This window comes from Lycium barbarum, chromosome 2 (genome assembly GCF_019175385.1).
Source record: "Lycium barbarum isolate Lr01 chromosome 2, ASM1917538v2, whole genome shotgun sequence".
Classification (NCBI taxonomy): Eukaryota; Viridiplantae; Streptophyta; class Magnoliopsida; order Solanales; family Solanaceae; genus Lycium; species Lycium barbarum.
The window spans coordinates 84242425-84264139 of NC_083338.1; positions in this window are offsets into that span (position 1 = coordinate 84242425).

The window sequence follows — 21715 nt, forward strand, 5'->3', positions numbered from 1 at the left end:
GGCTAACTAATGCGCCGGCGGCATTTATGGATCTGATGAATAATGTGTTCAGGCCTTTTCTGGATTTATTTGTGATCGTATTTATCGACGACATCTTGGTATATTCTAGATCCGAGGCAGAACATGCGAATCATTTGTGTACTGTCCTCGGAGTCCTTCGAACTCGAGAGTTGTTTGCAAAGTTTTCCATATGCGAGTTTTGGTTGAACTCAGTGGCATTTCTGGGGCACATTATGGCAGCCGATGGTATTCGAGTGGATTGTCAAAAGATTGAGGCCGTGAAAACTTGGCCAAGGCCCACAACTCCTACGGAGGTTCGCAGCTTTCTGGGCTTAGCAGGTTATTATAGGAGATTTGTTGAAGGTTTTTCTTCTATTTCTGCACCACTCACAAAGTTGACCCAGAAATCGGCAAAGTTTCAATGGACAGATGCTTGTGAGCGTAGCTTCCAAGAGTTGAAAAGTAGATTGACTTCCGCCCCAGTCTTGACACTTCCAGAATGATTGGAAGGATATGTTGTTTATTGCGATGCTTCAGGTGTTGGGCCAGGCTGTGTGTTATAGCCCGTATCTTGTACGTTTGGAAATTTCCAAAGTCATCGTGGAAAGTTAAGGGTAAGACCATTTTATTAAAATTATCATAATGTATATGAGTTGTTGTAAGTATGGTTGGCATGGAATATTAAGGGCAAACTTGGAATTTGGAAATTGATTATTATTTATGACTTCTTGGAGAAGCCTTATAGCCGTGGGCCCCACCTTAACATGACCAATATTTTCATGCCATGAAATGGCACATGTGTACATTATATATTTGTGGAGCTATATATATATGCATGGAATGACTAAGCAAGACCCCAAGTCATCTTTTTGTGACATGGAGATTTCTAGAAAATTGACGAAGTTTGGAGAGAAAGAGGAAAAAAAAAAAGAGAAAAAAAGTGCACATGACCAGTCATGTGCATGAGCTAATATATATATGACTAAGTCATGAAAGGAGGGCTAATTCATCATTTGCCATAGTTGAGCCCTGATACCGATTGAAAGATACAAGAGAAAAATGCAAGTAAAGATTAAAGACTAGTGAAACGACGCTAAGGTATTTGAGCACCTTCGCATGCTCTTGAAAAGATCGCAACATAATGTGTGACAGAAAAGCTAAGAAAATAAAATAAAATAAAGAAACGGCACGGGATAATATGCCTAAAGTGTTGCAAGTTAGAGTAAGGGAAATGGTGAAACAGTTCAAGCGAGACGATCGGATGACATTGAATTTATATGTCAAATTCAAAAATTCTTTCAGAATTGTACCAGTTAATAATAGACAGATCACAGAGCAGCTAGATAAGGTTAACATATGAGGGAACTCCAGCACTACTTGATAGCCAACTCTAAAGATCGAGATTAAGAGCTAAAAGCAAAGTGACAGTTAAAATTGTTTAATAAGAAAGTAGAGAAGTGATACATGATGCTGAAGATTCCAGAGTATGGACTGTAACACAGAGCAACGTAAGGTTATTGAAGCAAAATAATGTTACACCAAGGGAAATTTCGTCTTATTCGTAGAGTCTGCGAACGGTCTACAGGTTACCAGAGGCATGAAATACTCTAGGGATTGTAAAGTCTAATAAATCAACGAGGGACGTCTACGCGTGAGAGGTAAGATGAAGTGAACGATACGTCTTAATGTAACTATAGGAGAAGAAAGAGTCGAGTTAAGACTACGTGCACCAGGAGAGAGTAAGATTTTAGCGGAAGAGCTCGCAATACAATCGTCAACCAACTGTGAAATGAAAAGGAGAGTAAAGACAACGGCTTGGAATTATCACCTCGAGAGGAAAGAGCAAGAACAAATATTATGGGAATGGTTACTTAAGGGATCGACCAATGAAGGAGGCATGTGCAGGGCATAATTCAATAAAAGAACGTTTAAAGAAGTATTGGAAGTGCAGAATTAGTTTAACATTCGAGGACGAATGTTCCAAAGGGGGGAAGGATGTTACACCCCAGAAAATTTCGTGTTACTAAGGCTACAGACGGCTTAATGTGAGCTCGAGGAGGAGCAAATATCACAAGTATAAATAATGAAATTCTACAGTAGTATCATGAGTATGATATTTGGAATTCATACAATATGATTGGAATAATACGTTAAAAGATATATAGCCCTCATAACTGTAAGCTGAAGTGGGGCCCACATGATGGGATTTTTATAAAGGACATATGATAAGTTATATGGACAATATATGTGAAGTTAAACACAACTCAAGAAGGACCCTTGAGCCAAATCCAAGTGTAAGCCCTCCAAAAAGATGTTTTTAAGTTACGTTTTCGGGTGATCTGACTTCGGGAGGCCATAACCCCATCATTATTTGGGAATTTGGGAAAACTCCTCAAAATGAAAGTTGTAGCTAATTGAAATACCTTTCCAACCATAGGTCGTGGTCATGTATGTGACATCGGGATAAAGAGTTAAGGACGATTTAAGGCAGAAAGGTCAAGCTTGGCAGTGAAATGGGCCCAACCCGATTCCAAGTCGGGTCAGGCCCATTTCCCTTGCTATTTAAGGGAAATTTTCAGCTTATCTTCCTCATCTTCATACCAAAAAAATCCAGAAAATTCTAGAGACAGGGAAGAGAGATTTTAGAGAGAGAAACCAAATTTTGATCACAATCTGAGCCCCGAATCCCGAAGCTCATGAAGAGAAAAGTGTTGTACGTTGCGTTGCCTTCCATTTGAGCTAAAAATTAGCCAAGAAGAAGAGTATTGACGTGGTTGCTGCTTACTTAAGGTAAGATTAAGGTCCCTTTTTCATTGTTAATAAGTTTATTTAGAGTTTTAACGGATTAGAACGGAGAAAATAGCGTTATAAATTCGTTTGTTGTTTTTTGTTGAGATTTATGGATCGGGGGTTGTTTTAGTTGTATTAAATGGATGGAATTAGCTGAGTTATGATGTATAATAATTGTTGATGGTGTTGACAAGTTGCTGTTCTTGAATTTGGGAGAATAAAGTGTATGAAGATATCATATACAAAGCGTATACCGAGCTGTTTTTATATGATTTTCGTGGCTGTTTTGTGACAATATTTTGGGGCTGTTTGGTGGTTGTTATGAATTATTTTTTGGGCCAGAATATCGTGGGATTGACTGTAGTTGTTGTTGTTGTTGTTGTGTTTGTTGTTAAACTATAGATATACGAAAATAAATAAGTGTATACAAGCATTGGTATACGAATGTATATTGGGCTGTTTTGGAAGTGATTTAAGAATGGATTTAATTCTAGTTTGCTATGAAATTGTTGGTGTTGTTGTTGTTGGTATTTTGATTGATGTTTGACTAAATTGGAATCTCGAGGATTGTTAAGTTTTCAGGGGAAATGCTGCCCAAATTTCGTTAAGTTTCATTCGTACTTGGATTGGTTAGTAAGTGACGTGGATGATCTAACTGTGGCTTATGTTATCTTAATTTTAGACCTACGAGCTCGAGAAGTAGACGTTGGACAATTAAATAAGCGTTAAAGGTATGTAGAGCTAACCCTTCTTTCTTTTTGGCATGATCTTTATGAAACAAACAGGCGACGAGCATATAACTCCAAAGAAGTTCCTATTCTTAGAGACACTAGGATGGCTAATGTCTTTGATTTCCAGAACCTATTTCGTTATGTTTTGATACGTGTCTATGATTCCTGAAGTTCTATTTGATATGATCCATAATGACATTCGAGGGGCATTTGACATAACTGTTGTCTTTGATACTCAAGTTTTAGTTTATTCTACGTATTCTATTGAGTCTCAGATATGATTTAGTTTGCATATGGTTGCTCACTACTCTGCTCGTCCATGCCTCAATATATCTTTCACAGAGTCCCGGGCCAGGATACGTTTTCGTGCACAGTTTCACTGCATTGTTCACCGAGTCCCTCACTAGAGGGCCGGGATACGGTATATATATATGATGATATGATGATGTGATTATGGCGCCAAGGATGGCATATGATGACTTTATTCACCGAGTCCCATAATGGGTCGGGTATGATATATGATAGTGACATGCATGATTTACATTTCATAAGGCGAGTGTAATGGTATCTTTGATTGACATACTTGTCTCCTGTAATCTCTATTTCAGTGATGATCCTCTTTATTGTATTTCATACTTTATATACTTAGTACATATCTCGTACTGACCCCCCTTTCTTCGGGAGGGGGGGGGGGCTGCGTTTCATGCCCGCAAATACAGATAGTCAGTTTGGTGACACTCGAGCTTAGGACTTCTACTTAGCTGTCTTGGAGAGCTCCACTGTTCTGGAGCCCAGACTTTTGGTACAGATCTTATGATGTATATATATGTTTATCCAGGGGTACAGCGGGGCCCTGTCCCGTCGTATTTCACTATCGATACTCTTAGAGGTCTGTAGACATATGTGTGGGTTGTGTATAAGTTTGTTCAGCTGTGTCTATATGATGTGCTATGGATATTGTTATGTAGTGGCAGCCTTGTCGGCTTGCGTATGATATTGATATGTAGTGGCAGCCTTGTCGGCTTGCGTATCATATTATGTTTTGATTAGTTGTGACTCCTCAGGAGACAGGTCATCCGAGTATGTATATATATGATGACGTTATGAACCTTTGGAGTTCTTATGCAAGTTTCCATATTGTTTCATAGATTCGGTTTGATTATACCTAACAGACGTATATGAGTGTCCAGCTCGGGCACTAGTCATGGCCCATGGGGTTGGGTCGTGACACCCCTTCTGTCTAAAGCATCTCTCTACATAAATTCCACAAGAATTCAAGGATATTTGGTGATCAACAACATAAACTAAATGAATCAAGTATAAGAAAACCCATTAAGGATCATACAAGTCAAGAAATCTCATTGGAGATAAACTAGGGTTTTGCTCAAGTAGAGTATTATCAACCAAGGCTTGTTCCTACGACATCTAAGGTAAGATTTATGACGTTTCTATGTTGTTTAAGGTATTTAAGAGTTGAAATACTTGGATTGTAGAGAGGTATGGCAAAATGGGTCATGAATGTGGAATAGTGCCATTTTGAGAAATAATTTGAATTGAGTTATAAGTCTTGATGTATTGTAATGTAAATGTGTTTTAAATGATGTTGAGAACGTGAGATAAGAAATGCACGTGAATGGACATAGTCGTGTGTCATAGCCATGGATATGGGTGATTGAAGGTAAACTAAGAAATGTGGATAATGTGAATGAATAACGATTATTGTTATGGTATTGTGAATGTATTATTGACGTTTGGGAGTTAATATACGCGATGGAGGAATGTCATATAAATAAAGGAGATGCTGTCCGATTTTCTCTAGTTTTGGTCATATATGCTAGCTATCGATTCTAATGATAGTATGACTTTAATGAAGGTAGAAACGCTAGCATTGGAGGAGAACGCGCAAGTGTAGAATAGTTGAACGGAAAAGGTATGTAAGGCTAATCCTTCTTTCAAAAGTCACGGTTCTTTGGCCAAATATCTAAATCTTCTGTGAGACCATGATATCCTTCAAATGATTTGATCTTCCAAGCTAGTAAGCTCACGATTCTTGATACGCCACGATTGTACTAAATCCCTCGTATGACGAGTAAGCCTATAAAGATAAATATCATGAATGACGATAATAGTAACAATGATGTTGATGACGATTATGATAATGATGTAAATAGTAAAGATGCTTATGAACCATTGTATATATGTGTCTATGTATGACTATTATGGAACCCCGAGCTTATAAGGCCGGGTAAGATATGTAAATAAGTATGTATATGATTACGTAACGCGTGCACACCTCTGCAGATGGTACAGATAACCCTGATGCCTTGGTAGGGCCAGGTAGATGTAACCCTGAAGCCTTGGTAGGGCCAGGTATGTGCAACCTTGAGCTTTGGTTGGCCAAGTATGTATGAAACATCGATCCTGCGTGGTCGGGTATGCTATGTAAATGCTATGTATATGATATGATTATATATATGATATGGAAATGATTATGATATGATTACGAATAAGAGAATGTACATGATATAAATGTGAATAAGGATACGTAAGTGGATACGAATATGGATGTATGTACACGAACACGCACTAGAAATGGAAAGTTCCTACGAAAGCCAAGTAAGCGCTTATGACGATGATATGCGGTCTCCTATCCTATGTTGTTTCATATGTTGCTTATATTGCTTCTATATTGATATTGATCATGCTTTACATACTCAATACATTCTTCATACTGACGTCCTTTGTTTGTGGAAGCTGCGTCATGCCCGCAGGTGCACAGGGAGGCAGGCTCGATCCATAGCGGTATTCTCAAAGACTACCTAGCAGAGCTCCATTTCATTCGGAGCCATAGCTTTTGGGTACTTATTCTTTTGGGTATATAATTATGGGCATAGCGGGGTCCTATCCCGCTTATGTGATATGTTATACTCTTCTTAGAGGCTCGTAGACATGTGAATATGATTAGATATGTCTGGCCTTGTCGGCCTATATTTTGTATATTATTTTGATAGCCTTGACGGCTCATGTACATTGACGTGGTATAGATGCCAACCATGATATGAAAGCATTATCGTCCAATGGGACTAGCATGAATGGTGATTAGAAATGTATGTTTAATTATGTGGCTCACCTAAATGTAAGTGAAGTGTAAGCCAAGGGGTGCTCGGGTGGGCTAGCACCGGGCGCTCGTCGCGGCCCGCTAGACGGGTCGTGACAAAAGTGGTATCAGAGCAGTTCAGTCCTAGGGTGTGTCTACGAGCCGTGTCTGGTAGAGTCTTGGTTATGGGTGTGTTGCGCGCCACACTTATAAACAAGAAGCTGCGGACATTTTAGGAATAAATGACCTTCTTTCTTCATAAGAATCGTGCGATAGAGCTATGGTATAAGAAATTCTTGTCCCTTAATCGTGTGTTGTGTATTTCAGAAATGCCTGTAAAAAGAAAGGCTACAGCAGCCCAAAAGGGCAAAACGGTGGAAGAAAAGCGGGCTGAAAGAGCACTGCCACCGGTAGTAGAGGAAAGTGAGTCCCAGAGTGCGGCTTAATCTCAATTCTCCCGCTCAGTACCTATATTAGAGGAGCGTGAGGGAGCCTCAGCCCCAGCCCCAGCACCTCCAGCTCCCCCACCAGATGCTTCAGGCCAAGATGTGAAAGAGGCCATACATTTGCTTACCCAGCTGGTTGCTGCTCAGACGCAGCGGCAAAGTACAGGGCAAGGTGACAGGGCTGTTAGTGCAAGGGCACATGACTTCATCACTTTGAACCCTCCAAAATTCTTTGGGTCAAAGCCAGAGGAGGACCCTCAGGACTTCATTGATGGTATTTGAGGACGCTTCGATTGATGCATGCTTCGGACACCGAGTCGGTGGAGTTAGCATCGTATAGATTGAGAGATGTCTCGATCAAATGGTATACGATTTGGATGGCTTCACGGGGAGCCAATGCACCTCCCCCGGTATGGCAAGAGTTTGTTGATGCTTTTCTCTGACATTACACGCCTCCAGAAGTTCAGCGAGCTAGAGCCGATAAGTTCTTGAATTTGAGGCAAGGTAGCATGAGTACTCTAGAGTATAGTCTCTGCTTCAATTCCTTGGCTAGGTATGCTTCGACCATGGTAGAGGATATGGGTGACCGAGTGCACCGATTTGTTAAAGTCCTAGGGCCACATTTGATGGATAGATGTTTGACTGCGTCCCTTCAGGACAATATGGACATTGCACGCATTCAGGCTCATGCTCAGAACTCAGAAGAAAGTTTACAACAGCAGAGAAGTGAACGCGAGCAGGATAGGGGTCATAGCAAGAGGGTCAGATCCTCAGGTCCGATGAGTGAGTTCAGAGGCGGGCACAGGCAGCAGATGTCCAGGCACTCAGGCTATTCTATGACTGGTGTGCCTCTACGGTTTTCAGGCCAGAGATTCGACAGATCTACTCGTTCTGGGCCGAGTCAGAGTTATTCGGGGTCTCAGTTTAGAGATGATTCGAGTCAGGCAAGGCCACCCGCACTACGATGTTCCCAGTGTGGGAAGTTGCATTGGGGTCGATGCCGAATGGGCTCAGATGTTTGCTATTCATGTGGTCGACCAGGCCATATTATGCGTGATTGCCCCTCAGTTCATGGTAGAGGTAGGACCCAGCCATCAGGGTCGGTAGCCGGATCTTCAGCGTCTGTACGCCCTATGGGGCCAGATTCACATGCGCCAGTCGGCCATGGTAGAGGCAGAGGGAGAGTTCCCAGTTCTAGCGGTCCTCAGCACCGTGTTTATGCTTTGGCTGGACGCCAAGATCTTGAGTCTTCTCCTGACGTGGTTACAGGTATATTATCAGTATTCTCTCATGATGTTTATGATTTGATTGATCCGGGATCCACATTGTCATATGTTACTCCGTATGTTGCGGGTCGATTTAGAGTCGAACCGGAGTCGATCAAGCCTTTTGAGGTGTCTACACCCGTGGGTGAATCGGTAATAGCTAGCCGGGTATATAGAAATTGTGTAATTGTGATTTGTGATTGTCGTACCATGATTGATTTGCATGAGCTAGAAATGGTGGATTTTGATGTTATTATGGGCATGGATTGGTTGGCTTCTTGTTATGCAAATGTTGATTGTAGAATAAAAATGGTTCGTTTCTAATTTCTGGGAGAACCAGTCTTAGAGTGGAAAGGGAACACGGCGTCACCGAAAGGTAGGTTTATTTCCTATCTAAAGGCAAGGAAAATGATCACGAAAGGTTGCATTTATCATCTAGTCCGGGTTCAAGATGTAGAAGCTGAATCACCGACTCTTCAGTCAGTTTTCGTAGTAAATGAATTTCCGGATGTGTTCCCGAAAGAGCTTCCAGGCCTTCCTCCCGAGCGGGAGATTGATATTGCCATTGATGTGTTGCCAGGCACGAAGCCTATATCTATTCCTCCTTATAAAATGGCACCCGCAGAATTGAAAGAGTTGAAGGAGCAGTTGAAAGACTTGCTTGATAAAGGCTTTATTAGGCCTAGTTCATCCCCATGGGGACCACCCGTATTGTTTGTCCGAAAGAAGGATGGCTCCTTGAGAATGTTCATTGATTATCGACAACTGAATAAGGTGACGATTAAGAACAAATATCCTCTTCCGAGGATTGATGACTTATTTGATCAATTGCATGGTGCCAAATGGTTTTCAAAGATTGATTTGAGGTGCGGGTATCACCTAATGAGAGTTAGGGAGAAAGATATCCCTAAGACAGCCTTCAGAACAAGATATGGTAATTTTGAGTTCCGGGTGATGTCATTTGGGCTAACTAATGCGCCGGCGGCATTTATGGATCTGATGAATAATGTGTTCAGGCCTTTTCTGGATTTATTTGTGATCGTATTTATCGACGACATCTTGGTATATTCTAGATCCGAGGCAGAACATGCGAATCATTTGTGTACTGTCCTCGGAGTCCTTCGAACTCGAGAGTTGTTTGCAAAGTTTTCCATATGCGAGTTTTGGTTGAACTCAGTGGCATTTCTGGGGCACATTATGGCAGCCGATGGTATTCGAGTGGATTGTCAAAAGATTGAGGCCGTGAAAACTTGGCCAAGGCCCACAACTCCTACGGAGGTTCGCAGCTTTCTGGGCTTAGCAGGTTATTATAGGAGATTTGTTGAAGGTTTTTCTTCTATTTCTGCACCACTCACAAAGTTGACCCAGAAATCGGCAAAGTTTCAATGGACAGATGCTTGTGAGCGTAGCTTCCAAGAGTTGAAAAGTAGATTGACTTCCGCCCCAGTCTTGACACTTCCAGAATGATTGGAAGGATATGTTGTTTATTGCGATGCTTCAGGTGTTGGGCCAGGCTGTGTGTTATAGCCCGTATCTTGTACGTTTGGAAATTTCCAAAGTCATCGTGGAAAGTTAAGGGTAAGACCATTTTATTAAAATTATCATAATGTATATGAGTTGTTGTAAGTATGGTTGGCATGGAATATTAAGGGCAAACTTGGAATTTGGAAATTGATTATTATTTATGACTTCTTGGAGAAGCCTTATGGCCGTGGGCCCCACCTTAACATGACCAATATTTTCATGCCATGAAATGGCACATGTGTACATTATATATTTGTGGAGCTATATATATGCATGGAATGACTAAGCAAGACCCCAAGTCATCTTTTTGTGACATGGAGATTTCTAGAAAATTGACGAAGTTTGGAGAGAAAGAGGAAAAAAAAAGAGAAAATAAGTGCACATGACCAGCCATGTGCATGAGCTAATATATATATGACTAAGTCATGAAAGGAGGGCTAATTCATCATTTGCCAAGTCTAGAAAAATCAAGAAAGATGAAGAGAAAAAAAAGGGGCAGTCGGCCAAAGAGGGGCTGGCCGGAACTTGCCCCTCAATTTTGATCATGGAAAATTCTTTTCTTTTAGTTTTCTTACTAATTAGGAGATCCTCGTCGACGTGGAGTAGTTGTTGGAACAAGAAAATCACTCGTTGTTGCTACGACCACTTCTAGCCGAGAAGAGGAATTGAAAGGAAAGGGTAAGGATTCCATCTTCTTTCATGTGTTGTGGGTAGTTGGTGCATGTTGTGATACGTGGAAATGAATGAAGTTCATGGAATTATGATATGGGTTGTGTAGCCGTGTGTATATGATGTTATGTAGGGTTAAAGAATGAAATTACTTAGCATGTTTGGATTGTTGTATTATGGATAGTTGAGCATGTTGGAATATGAAGGAATAGATGAACCTTATGAATTTATGTATGTTGAAGCTTGGCCGTGTAGGGGCTGCCTTGGTGGAACATGATGAATTAATTTTATGTAGTATGTTGTTTGTTGTTTGTCGTGGATTATGCGATGAAAATGAAGGTTTGATGACGCAAATTGAAGTTGTAACTGGTTGCGGGCTGATTTAGAACAAAATGTAGTTTCTTGTATTTGTGAAAATGATGCTGTTAACGTGTGGATTATGGAAGAAGTTATGTGAATTGAATATAATGTTCTTGCATGTATGGAAGTTAAGGTTGCTAGTATGGTGTTGTTAGTGTGTAAATTGTTGAGTTGTTGTGATTAAATTTGGAAGAAGGAAATAAGTTGTTATTGTTCTTGTTGAAATTTGGAAGATGTTGGATGGAGTAGTATGTTGATTGAATCGTTTTGAAAGTTATTGAATTGAATTGAATTGAATTGAATTGGATTGGATTGATTATTAAAGTGTTGCTAGAATAATTGCTAGTATTGTTGTTGGTTTGGCCGAGTTGAATTCTCGGGTTTGTTGTTGTTGATTTGGGGCCGAGCCGTATTCTCGGGGTTGGTATATTTACAGGGGAGATGCTGCCGAAATTTCGGCAGAAAATAAATGAGTTTATTTGAGAAGTTGAGACAAGTGAATGATAATGGGGTTAATGATTATATGAATTCTTTTGTATGTAGAGTAACGAGTTTGGACAAATAAGCATAACTAGTTGGTCGCGGCACAGGTATGTGAGGCTTACCCTTTCGTTCTTTTGGCATGTCCTAGAGCCAAGTAAGACATGATACTGATATGTACATTGGGGATATTCTATTCTTTGATTCCGAGTCTGTTTATGATTTGTATGCCCCCCCCCCCCCCCCTAATTTAAGTATCTAATAATTCTGGTAGGCGAATTCTGATTTAAGTATTCTGATATACGTATTCTGATATAAGCATTTTGGTCTAAGCAGGGCGGCGCCACGTTTTCCCCGGGTCCCGCAAGGGACTGGATACCATTCTTGGCATGCATGGTCTGTACTTCCAGTAAGTTGTTTCTATCACTTTGCATATCGTACATACATTCTGTACATCTGTATCTGATTATGACTCCGTCTGTTATACTTCTGTACCTTTGATTCTGATTATGATTCTGCTTACTGTATTCTTGCCTTACATACTCAGTGCATATTCCGTACTGACCCCCTTTTTTCGGGGGCTGCGTTTCATGCCACGCAGGTACACCCAGATGAGCGGAAGACTTGGCTAGGAGGTTTCAGTGGGATTGGCGAGCTCCACTTCCCATCGGAGTGTCGCCGAGTCTGAGTATGCATAAGTTGTGCTTTCTGATTTGTGTTAGAGACTTTGCAGACAGAGTCGTGGGTACGAAGAGTCAGTTCGTAAGCAACTTATATGTCCACATATTCTGTTTGGTTTGGTCCGAGGTCTGTGTCTTAGGCGGCCCTGTTTGCTATGGTGGCCTAATGTGGCCTATATGTTCGTAAATGTACGTATGTTCAGGCGATGTACATTCCGCCTGTTTACAGTATTTGATATGATATGTTTGATATGTTTGATACACGTGGCCGCTTAAGACGATGTTTGTCTTCTGTTTCTGTTGAAAGTCCTATTATATGCTTCATGTGATTTGATCTGTAAATTGGAAATAATATGTATGAAATGAGAGTCTGAGGGTTCGCTTGGCTCCGTATATGGGGTCGGGTGCCCATCATACCCTAGTAAATTTCGGGTGTGACACTGTGTATTGATGCAACATGGTAGGGTGATTGCGTATCCTTCAAGGCAATTACGGAAACATGAGCGGAATTATCCAACCCATGATTTAGAATTGGCCGCAGTGGTTCATGCGTTAAAGATATGGAGACATTATTTATATGGTGTCCATGTGGATATTTATACAGATCATAAAAGTCTACAGTATATCTTCAAGCAGAAAGAGCTGAATTTACGGCAACGACGCTGGTTGGAATTGCTAAAAGATTATGATGTTGATATCTTGTATCACCCCGGAAAGGCAAATGTTGTAGCCGATGCTCTTACCCGCAGATCTATGGGAAGTTTGTGTGATGTACGACCCGAGAGGAGAGAAATGACTCGTGAGCTCCAGCAGTTAGCTAGCCTGGGAGTTCGAGTAGTGGAGTCAGGTAGCAGGGGGATTACTATCCAGAATTCAGTAGCCTCATCGCTAGTGGCAGAAGTGAAAGAGCGACAATATGAAGATCCCATGCTAATGCATTACAGAGATACACTCCCTCAGAAAGAGGAGTCATCATTTGACATCACAGGAGACGGAGTTCTCCGATGCCGAGGCAGAGTATGTGTTCCTAATGTGGCAGGATTACGCCACCAGATATTAAGGGAAGCTTATTGTTCCCGTTATTTTGTTCACCCCGGAGCGACGAAAATGTATCATGACCTTAAGTCAATATATTGGTGGAATGGAATAAAGAAAGATATAGCGGAATTCGTAGCTCAATGTCCCAATTGTCAACAAGTGAAAATCGAGCACCAAAAGCCGGGTGGATTGTTGCAAGCTATAGAAATCCGAACTTGGAAGTGGGAAGTGATTAACATGGACTTCATAACAGGCTTACCCCGTTCTCACCGTAAGTATGACTCCATATGGGTGATTGTGGATAGACTCACCAAGTCAGCTCATTTCTTACCAGCCAGGACGACGCATGTGGCAGAAAATTATGCAAAGCTTTATCTTAAAGAGATAGTAAGACTCCATGGTGTTCCAGTATCTATTATCTCAGACAGAGGAACTCAGTTTACAGCCAATTTTTGGAAGTCTTTCCAAGAGGGTTTAGGGACCCAAGTGAGCCTTAGCACGACATTTCACCCGCAGACCGATGGACAAGCTGAGCGCACCATTCAGACTCTTGAAGATATGTTACGGGCATGTATGATAGATTTCGGAGGTAATTGGGTCATCATTTTCCACTCATTAAATTTTCTTACAATAACAGTTATCATTCTAGCATTCAGATGGCACCGTACGAAGCTTTGTATGGGCAAAAGTGTAGATCCCCGATTAGGTGGTTCGAAACAGGAGAGGCTAGATTGATAGGGCCAAACTTGGTCTACAAGCCATAGAGAAAGTCAAGCTCATACAAGATCGGTTATTAGCAGCCCAAAGTCGTCAAAAGTCCTATGCGGATAATCGCCGAAGAGACTTAGAGTTCCAAGTGAAAGATTGGGTATTCTTGAAAGTGTCACCGATGAAAGGTGTAATGAGATTTGACAAAAAGGGGAAGCTTAGTCCCCGGTACATTGGACCTTATGAGATTGTGCGCAAAGTGGGCAAAGTGGCCTACGAATTAGATCTACCTCCGGATTTGGAATCAGTCCATCCAGTTTTGCATGTCTCGATGCTTCGAAAATGTGTTGGAGATCCTACTACGATCGTGCCAAGTGACAGAAAAGTTGAATTATGAAGAAGTGCCCATTGCCATACTAGATAGGCAAGTACGGAGGCTTAGAAACAAAGAGGTGGCCTCAGTTAAGGTTCTATGGAGAAGCAGTAAACGAGAAGAAATGACATGGGAAGCGGAAGACAGTATGCGATCCAGATACCCGCATTTATTCCAACCCCCAAAGAGATTCAAGATGAAACGCTAACGACATAAGGTATATATACTTACTTTTCATGCTTTTGGTCGTGTGTGGCCATAGATATGTTGATATTGTGATGTATCCCTCTGAGGCGATGATATTATGGGTTGATGTGACAGGATGGTAGTGCCATATTATAGGGGAGACTCTGGCGAAATTTTTATAGAATCCCCCAAGACCTTAACATTTGAGGACGAATATTCTTAAGGGGGGGGGGGGGGGGGGGGGAGAATGTTACACCTCGGAAATTTCTCCGTGAGCATACAATGAATAGACCAACGAAGAGTATGAGTGTACGGTGTTTTACTAAGAAGGGGATGACTACTTATGAGTTTTGAAAATGCGAAAGTTGCAGATTTGCACTTCGGCCCAGTTGGTCGTAAAATAGAATACGGCCCGTAAAGTGGTTTACGGACCGTAAACTGCTATCGTCTTTCAACATTCCAAAACTTCAACTTTCTGCCAAATGTCTAAATGGTTAAAAACGACTCAGAATACGGACCGTAAATCGAAATATGGCTCGTAAATTGTGACCGTAAACCACCATGACCTCTAGCAAACCTTTCTGGTTCTGTTATGCTTAAATAAGGCCGTGAAAGACGGACCGTAAACCAGAATACGGCTCGTAAACTGGGCTTACGGCCACTGTGCACTTTCGACGACTGTTCACTTCAGATCAGATTTTGGGTTATTAAAAAGGGGACCAAGTTTATTATTTCATTTCATTTCACTTCTACATGACACCCCTTCTCTCTAAAACATCTCTCTACATAAATTCCACAAGAATTCAAGGATATTTGGTGATCAACAACATAAACTAAGTGAATCAAGTATAAGAAAACCAATTAAGGATCATACAAGTCAAGAAATCTCATTGGAGATAAACTAGGGTTTTGCTCAAGTGGAGTATTATCAACCAAGGCTTGTTTCTACGACATCTAAGGTAATATTTATGATGTTTCTATGTAGTTTAAGGTATTTAAGAGTTGAAATACTTGGATTGTAGAGAGGTATGGCAAAATGGGTCACGAATGTGGAATAGTGCCATTTTGAGAAATAGTTTGAATTGAGTTATGAGTCTTTATGTATTGTAATGTAAATGTTTTATAAATGATGTTGACAACTTGAGATGAGCAATGCACGTGAATGGACATAGTCGTGTGTCATAGCCATGGATATGGGTGATTGAAGGTAAACTAAGAAATGTGGGTAATGTGAATGAATAATGATTATTGTTATGGTATTGTGAATGTATTATTGACGTTTGGGAGTTGATATACACGATGGAGGAATGTCGTATAAATAAAGGAGATGTTTTCCGATTTTCTCTAGTTTTGGTCATATATGCTAGCTATCGATTCTAATGATAGTATGACTTTAATGAAGGTAGAAACACTAGCATTGGAGGAGAACGCGCAAGTGTAGAATAGTTGAACGGAAAAGGTATGTAAGGCTAACCCTTCTTTCATAAGGCATGGTTCTTTGGCCAAATATCTAAATCTTCTGTGAGACCATGATATCCTTCAAATGATTTTATCTTCCGAGCTAGTAAGCTCACGATTCTTGATACGCCACGATTGTACTAAATCCCTCGTATGAGGCGATATATTTTTGGTTGCACGAGGTTCTTATGAGATTAAGGAGAGTACCTAACAGTTTTTAGAGCATGCCATAAGATTTTGAAGTTATATGAATCGATGGAACTAAGTTTGTTGAAGGAAGTGAAATGTAAGTCATGTTTGGAAAAGTTTTCGCGATAGTTGAGTCAATACATATTTAGTGATGTCTTGAGGGGCTGTTATAGGACCTCTTAGATGGTTAATGAAGTGTTACATGAGTACCAAGAAGGTTCTATAAGGATTGGAAGTCAAACGAATCGACGAGGATGAGTTTCGAGAACTTCCAGTTTGTATGGCTATTTGTACTGACCGTATAAATTATACGACCCATACTATGCTCAGTAGAATACTTCCAGAGAGGGGTGACTCACTGGTGAGATTATACGGTCCAATTATACAGGTCGTATATCCGGGTTGGGCCAAAATTATTTTGGTTAAAGATGGAAACCCTTGTTCATTATTTCATTTCCCACACTTCCTCCAAGCACTCCGAAGCTCCAAAAAACTTTTCCAAGCATATTACACCCAAACCCAAGAGATAACAAAGATCAAATAGCAAGAATTAAGGTGTTTATATGTTGGAGGGCTCACTAGGGTTAGTAGATTTCAATAATAACTTGGGTATTGAAGCTTGGGTTTTCATACAAGTTGATAACTTACTCCAAAGCTCATTCTTATGAGATAAAAGGTTAGTTCTCATGCTTATTTCTTGTAATCAAGAAAGCTTAGTTGTTGAACAACTTGGGTAGAAGGAGAAAGTAGAAGATGAGGTCTAAATACAGTTTTCATGATGTTTTGAGCGGTAAGCCAACTTGAATCATGATTCTTAGTATGATATGGATATATTCTTGTTATAAAAGGTAATAATGATGATGAGGAAGCACTGTACGACAATGTGCTAAGGGTTGATGTGAAGTTATTAGTATAAGTTGTATAGGAGAATGAATGTAATGTGATTACTTGATTATGACATTGTGGAGGTTATTATGGTTGTTTAGGAGTTGTTTTGTTATATGGTGGAAGTCGATGATATAGGGGAAATGCTGCCCAATTTTTGTTAGCTCATGAATTGTTCTAATTTGAATTTAAGGGTGTCTTTAAGGCTTAACCAAGGTATGAATCCTTTAAATGTAGATTTATCAAGCTTTGGCGGTGAACGTTAAGTAGTAAGAAGACAAAGAGTTATGTAAGGCTAACCCTTCTATCATTAAGGAATGATCCCGTTGCTATATACCTTCACATAAGTTCCATAATGCCTTCCAAAATGGCTTCATCCGTAGAATTACTAAGGCTCATGATTCTTGATAATCTCATGATACCATTGGTTTCATCCTATAATAGTTGAACCTCTAAGGAAGGACATAATAAAGTAATAAAGACGATGATGATGTTGAGGATGCGTATGTACCCTTCTATATCTATATATACATATATGTATCAAAGTACGATTACTAAGAACACCGAGCTTATATGACCGGGTATGACATCTATCGCGCGCACACCACTGCAGTTGGGTACGGATGACACTGAGCCTTGGAAGGGCCAGGTATGTATAACACCGAACCTTATCATGGTTGGGTATGTAAGACACCGAACCTCTATGGTCGGGTATGATACTCCTATAATTATAAATGTATGAGATGGAAGGTTCCCATTAGAAAGAGGGTAAGTAAATACAATGAACAAACACTAGAGGTATAAGTGGCTTTATACTCCCACCACTCTTTTGACTGATGATTATTTCTCATGCTTCCATTATGCTATTGATTATGTTTACATACTTAGTACATTATTCATATTGATGTCCTTTTTGTTTGTGGATGGTGCGACATGCCCGCAGGTGGACAGGAAGATAGACTTGATCCTTAGGCTGCTTATCCAGAGATTGCTTAGAGGAGCTCCATTTGATCCGGAGTTGCAACTGTGGGTACTACTCTTTTGTGTTTATATATGGGCATGGCGAGGCCCTGTCCCATCCTTATGATGATGTTTCGTACTCTCCCTAGAGGCTCATAGACAGTCTTGTATAGTAGATGTCTTATGCCTTGTCAGCTCATATTTTGGTATATTATTTTGTTAGCCTCGTCGTCTTGTGCATATGTACATGGGCATAGTTGTTGACGTTGATATATATAAAAGTGTTTTAGTCATTAGAAATGGTATTATCGAGGCATAGAATTATTAACAGGCCATGTGGATCACCGAGATATGAATATGAATGTACGATGAGAGGTGCCCGGCGGGTTAGCTTTGGGTGCCCATCATAGCCCTCCGGTTGGGTCGTGACATCCACCACTTTTAATCATTCCATATCATCTTCATGATTATCATCCCTTTTATGGGATTTCAATAGTGAAATTAGTAATAGTAACCCTAGAAATTAATAAACCTTTTATACTTGATGGGTTATGATTGTTATCACTTATTTATCATCTAATGGTTTGGGTTGACTCTTCTTAATCATGAATTAAACCTTTAGAGCCATGAACTAAGTGAATTGAAACTTAGGGTTCCAAAAAAAATGGTAGCTTGGACATGGAAACTTCTTGTAATTAGGGTGTTGATTTAATATTGTTTTAGTTGATGGTTAGTGATTACTAAGGCCCTTGTTAGGTTATTTTACACCAAGAAACCATTCACCCATTGGAATGGGGCTCAAGGGAAGGGTGTCTTGCATTGATTTTGTGACTAGAATGATTGTGACTCATTGAGCATTCTAATTTCTAGAGTTTGAGCGTTCCGAGGCTTTATAGAGGGGAAAAGCTGCAGCAGAGTGATTCTAGTTGTTCCAGCTTTACGTTTAAGGTAGGTCACGGTTTACTTGTATGTGTTAGACTTTGATTAGTTGATTGTATGTTGTGAATTCTATAGGAGAAAGCATGTCTAGTCTTCATGCATGATGTTGTGTGGTTGAACTCCTATATGCAATTGATTAAATGATTGTGTGGGCTCCGTGCCACTCTTCATTGTGATTGAACTTACTGTTGGTGTTGTTATGATGCCAAGTTAATATGGTTTTCTCGGTGACATTGTGATACTAAATGATGATTTGAGCATTGTTAATAAGGGGGCAAGAAATAGTGTTATGTATAGATATATGGAAAGGCACAATTGTGACCAAGATTATAGGCTCATGGTCCGAGTTTGGTTTAAAAAATGAGAGATACGTTAATGTGGCCTGCGTCCGAGGTTCTTTTCGGAATGAAAGTTTATGCACGGGTCCGATGCGTATCCGAAACGAGTGGTACATGGGCCCCCTGTAGGTCATGACTACTGGGAAATGACATCAGTTAGCATGTGTGTATAGTGAGTATGATTGCTGTGGTAGACTTTTTTCGTTGTGTGGCTTCCGTTGATTGAGCTCTTGATTATCTTGGGTGACTTGATTTGTGATTACCCTTGGTTGACATTGTTGTGGTTTATTTATTTCATGTCTGTTGGCTAGTTTGTTTATTCTATTGTTTTATGAGATATGCATTATAGTAAACTTAGTCGGCCTATGATATCTATAGGTACATAGTGTTTGTACTGATACTACATGGCTGCATTCTTTTGAGTGCAGATTGTGATACGGAGACTGCTACCCGCCTTCATCACATCTTGCGTTGAGGATGTTGCTGACTAATTTAGGATGAGCTTCTATCCATGTCAGGCCACCCGAAGATCTTCCTCTTATGATGTTTATTTCCTATTCTGGACATTATGGTTATTTGTTAGACAGATTTCATTCCTTATACAAGTTTTAAATTAGAATCCTGGTACAATTACTTTCGGATTTTGGGAAATTATAATAGTTAGGACTTTCGCATTTACTTCGTTATTTATGGCATGACTTATTTTTATTATCTTATGCTTGAATGAGTAATAACTGATTAAATTGGTTAATATAAAGATAGACTTGAATAAGTAGATGACTTATGTGTTGGTTCGCCCACTAGGAGTAAGTGTGGGTGCCAGTCATGGTGGGTTGGGTCGTGACAGAGTTGGTATCAGAGCTTTAGGTTCATCGATTTCTTCGTACAAGGACATGTCTAGTAGTGTCTTGCGGATCGGTACGGAGATGTCTGTACTTATCTTCGAGAGGCTACCAGACACTGGGAAAATTTCCTTTTCTTTTTTTTCTTTCGTGCTACTTGATTACAATTGGCATCTGTTGATTCAAATTGATATCTAAGTATCTTTCACTTTCTTGCAGATTGCGAGAACATGTGTGGCAGTAGCCAGAGAAAGAGGTGGAGGCAGTGGAGCCGGTAGAGGGGCGGCCCCAGTCGAGGGCGGAGTCCCAGTAGTTGATCTCATGCCTCCAGTGGCTCCTAATGAGGCCGCGGGAGATGCATCGGCACCAGCCTAGCCAGTGGCAGTACCAGTCCTACTAGGAGCTGCAGCTGCTCCTGGTATACCAGGCCGGGGCTATACTAGCCGATTCAGCAGGTAAGGGCGCAGGTGTAGCAGCCCCAGGTCCAGATAGAGTTCACGTTCCGGGGGTTCAGCATGTCGCAGCAGTGGCACCTTGCTTGCATTAAGTTTCGAGTTTAGAAGCCTTTCCGAGGCTAGTTGCAAGGCCGATGATGACTGGCGAAGAACATGACTTGTTTTGGAGGTTCACTAAAATGAAGCCTCAAGTTTTCTATGGTACTGAGTCAGAAGATACATACGAATTCATCATAGACTATCACAAGAGGCTCCATAAGATGGGGGCTGTAGACAAGTACGGTGTACAGTTTGTGACCTCCCAGTTCTTGGGTGATGCCATGTTATGTCGGAGGGCATATATGGAGTACAGGCCAGCTGGGTCTCCTCCGTTGACTTGGGTTCAGTTCTATTCAGTGTTCTTGGATAAGTACGTTCTGCGTACTCTGAGGGACCGAAGGAAGGATGAATTTGCTAATATTGATAAGGGAAACTCATCTGTTGTTGTGTAAAAGTCCCGTTTCCACTCCTTGTCCCGATATGCTCTTCAGTTACTGCCTACTGAGGGGGAAAGGATCTAGTGATTCGTGAAGGGATTGAACACTGGACTTCACCTATCAGGTCTTCAGCTTGTAGCCTCTGAGGCTTCATTCTAAGAGATAATGGAGCATATCCGTGTTGTTGAAGGTATTAAACAGGAATGTCATGAAAAGCAGGTAGGGAAGAAGGCCCAAAGGGTTGGGGTTTTTAGCAACTCCTTCTCGAGGGGTCAGAGTTCGCAGGTATATCTAGGGCATCCAGTTCAGTGCGCGATGCAGGTGTCAGTTGGGGGCCTATCAGGGGCAAATTATCAAGCTTCCGGTCAGCATTGAGGTTATACTACTTGATCATCTTCTGTTCAGCGACCTACGCTAGACCCTGCATGTTACGAGTGTGGTTAGATAGGCCTATTAAGAGGTATTTCCCCAAGCTCAGACAGGGTGGATAAGGGACTCAGTATCAGGCTCCCCGAGCTCCATTTGCACCAGATAGAGGAGGTAAGGATCGCGCACCGGCAAGGCGGGGCGGCCACACCACAAGTTGGGGAGGTGCCTAGCCTGACCGAGGTGGTCCTTAGGCAGGTAGAGGCGGATAGCAGCCCGGCAGCGGCGGGGCCCAGAACTGATAGGGAAATCGTGGTGGTTCACAGGCTATAGGAGGGCTCGGTCATTTGTAAGATTTTCTAGGTAGACCACAGGCTGAGGCCTCCAATATTGTCATCATAGGTACTATCTCAATCTATGATTGGATGGCATCTGTTTTATTTGATCTGGGTTCTACTTT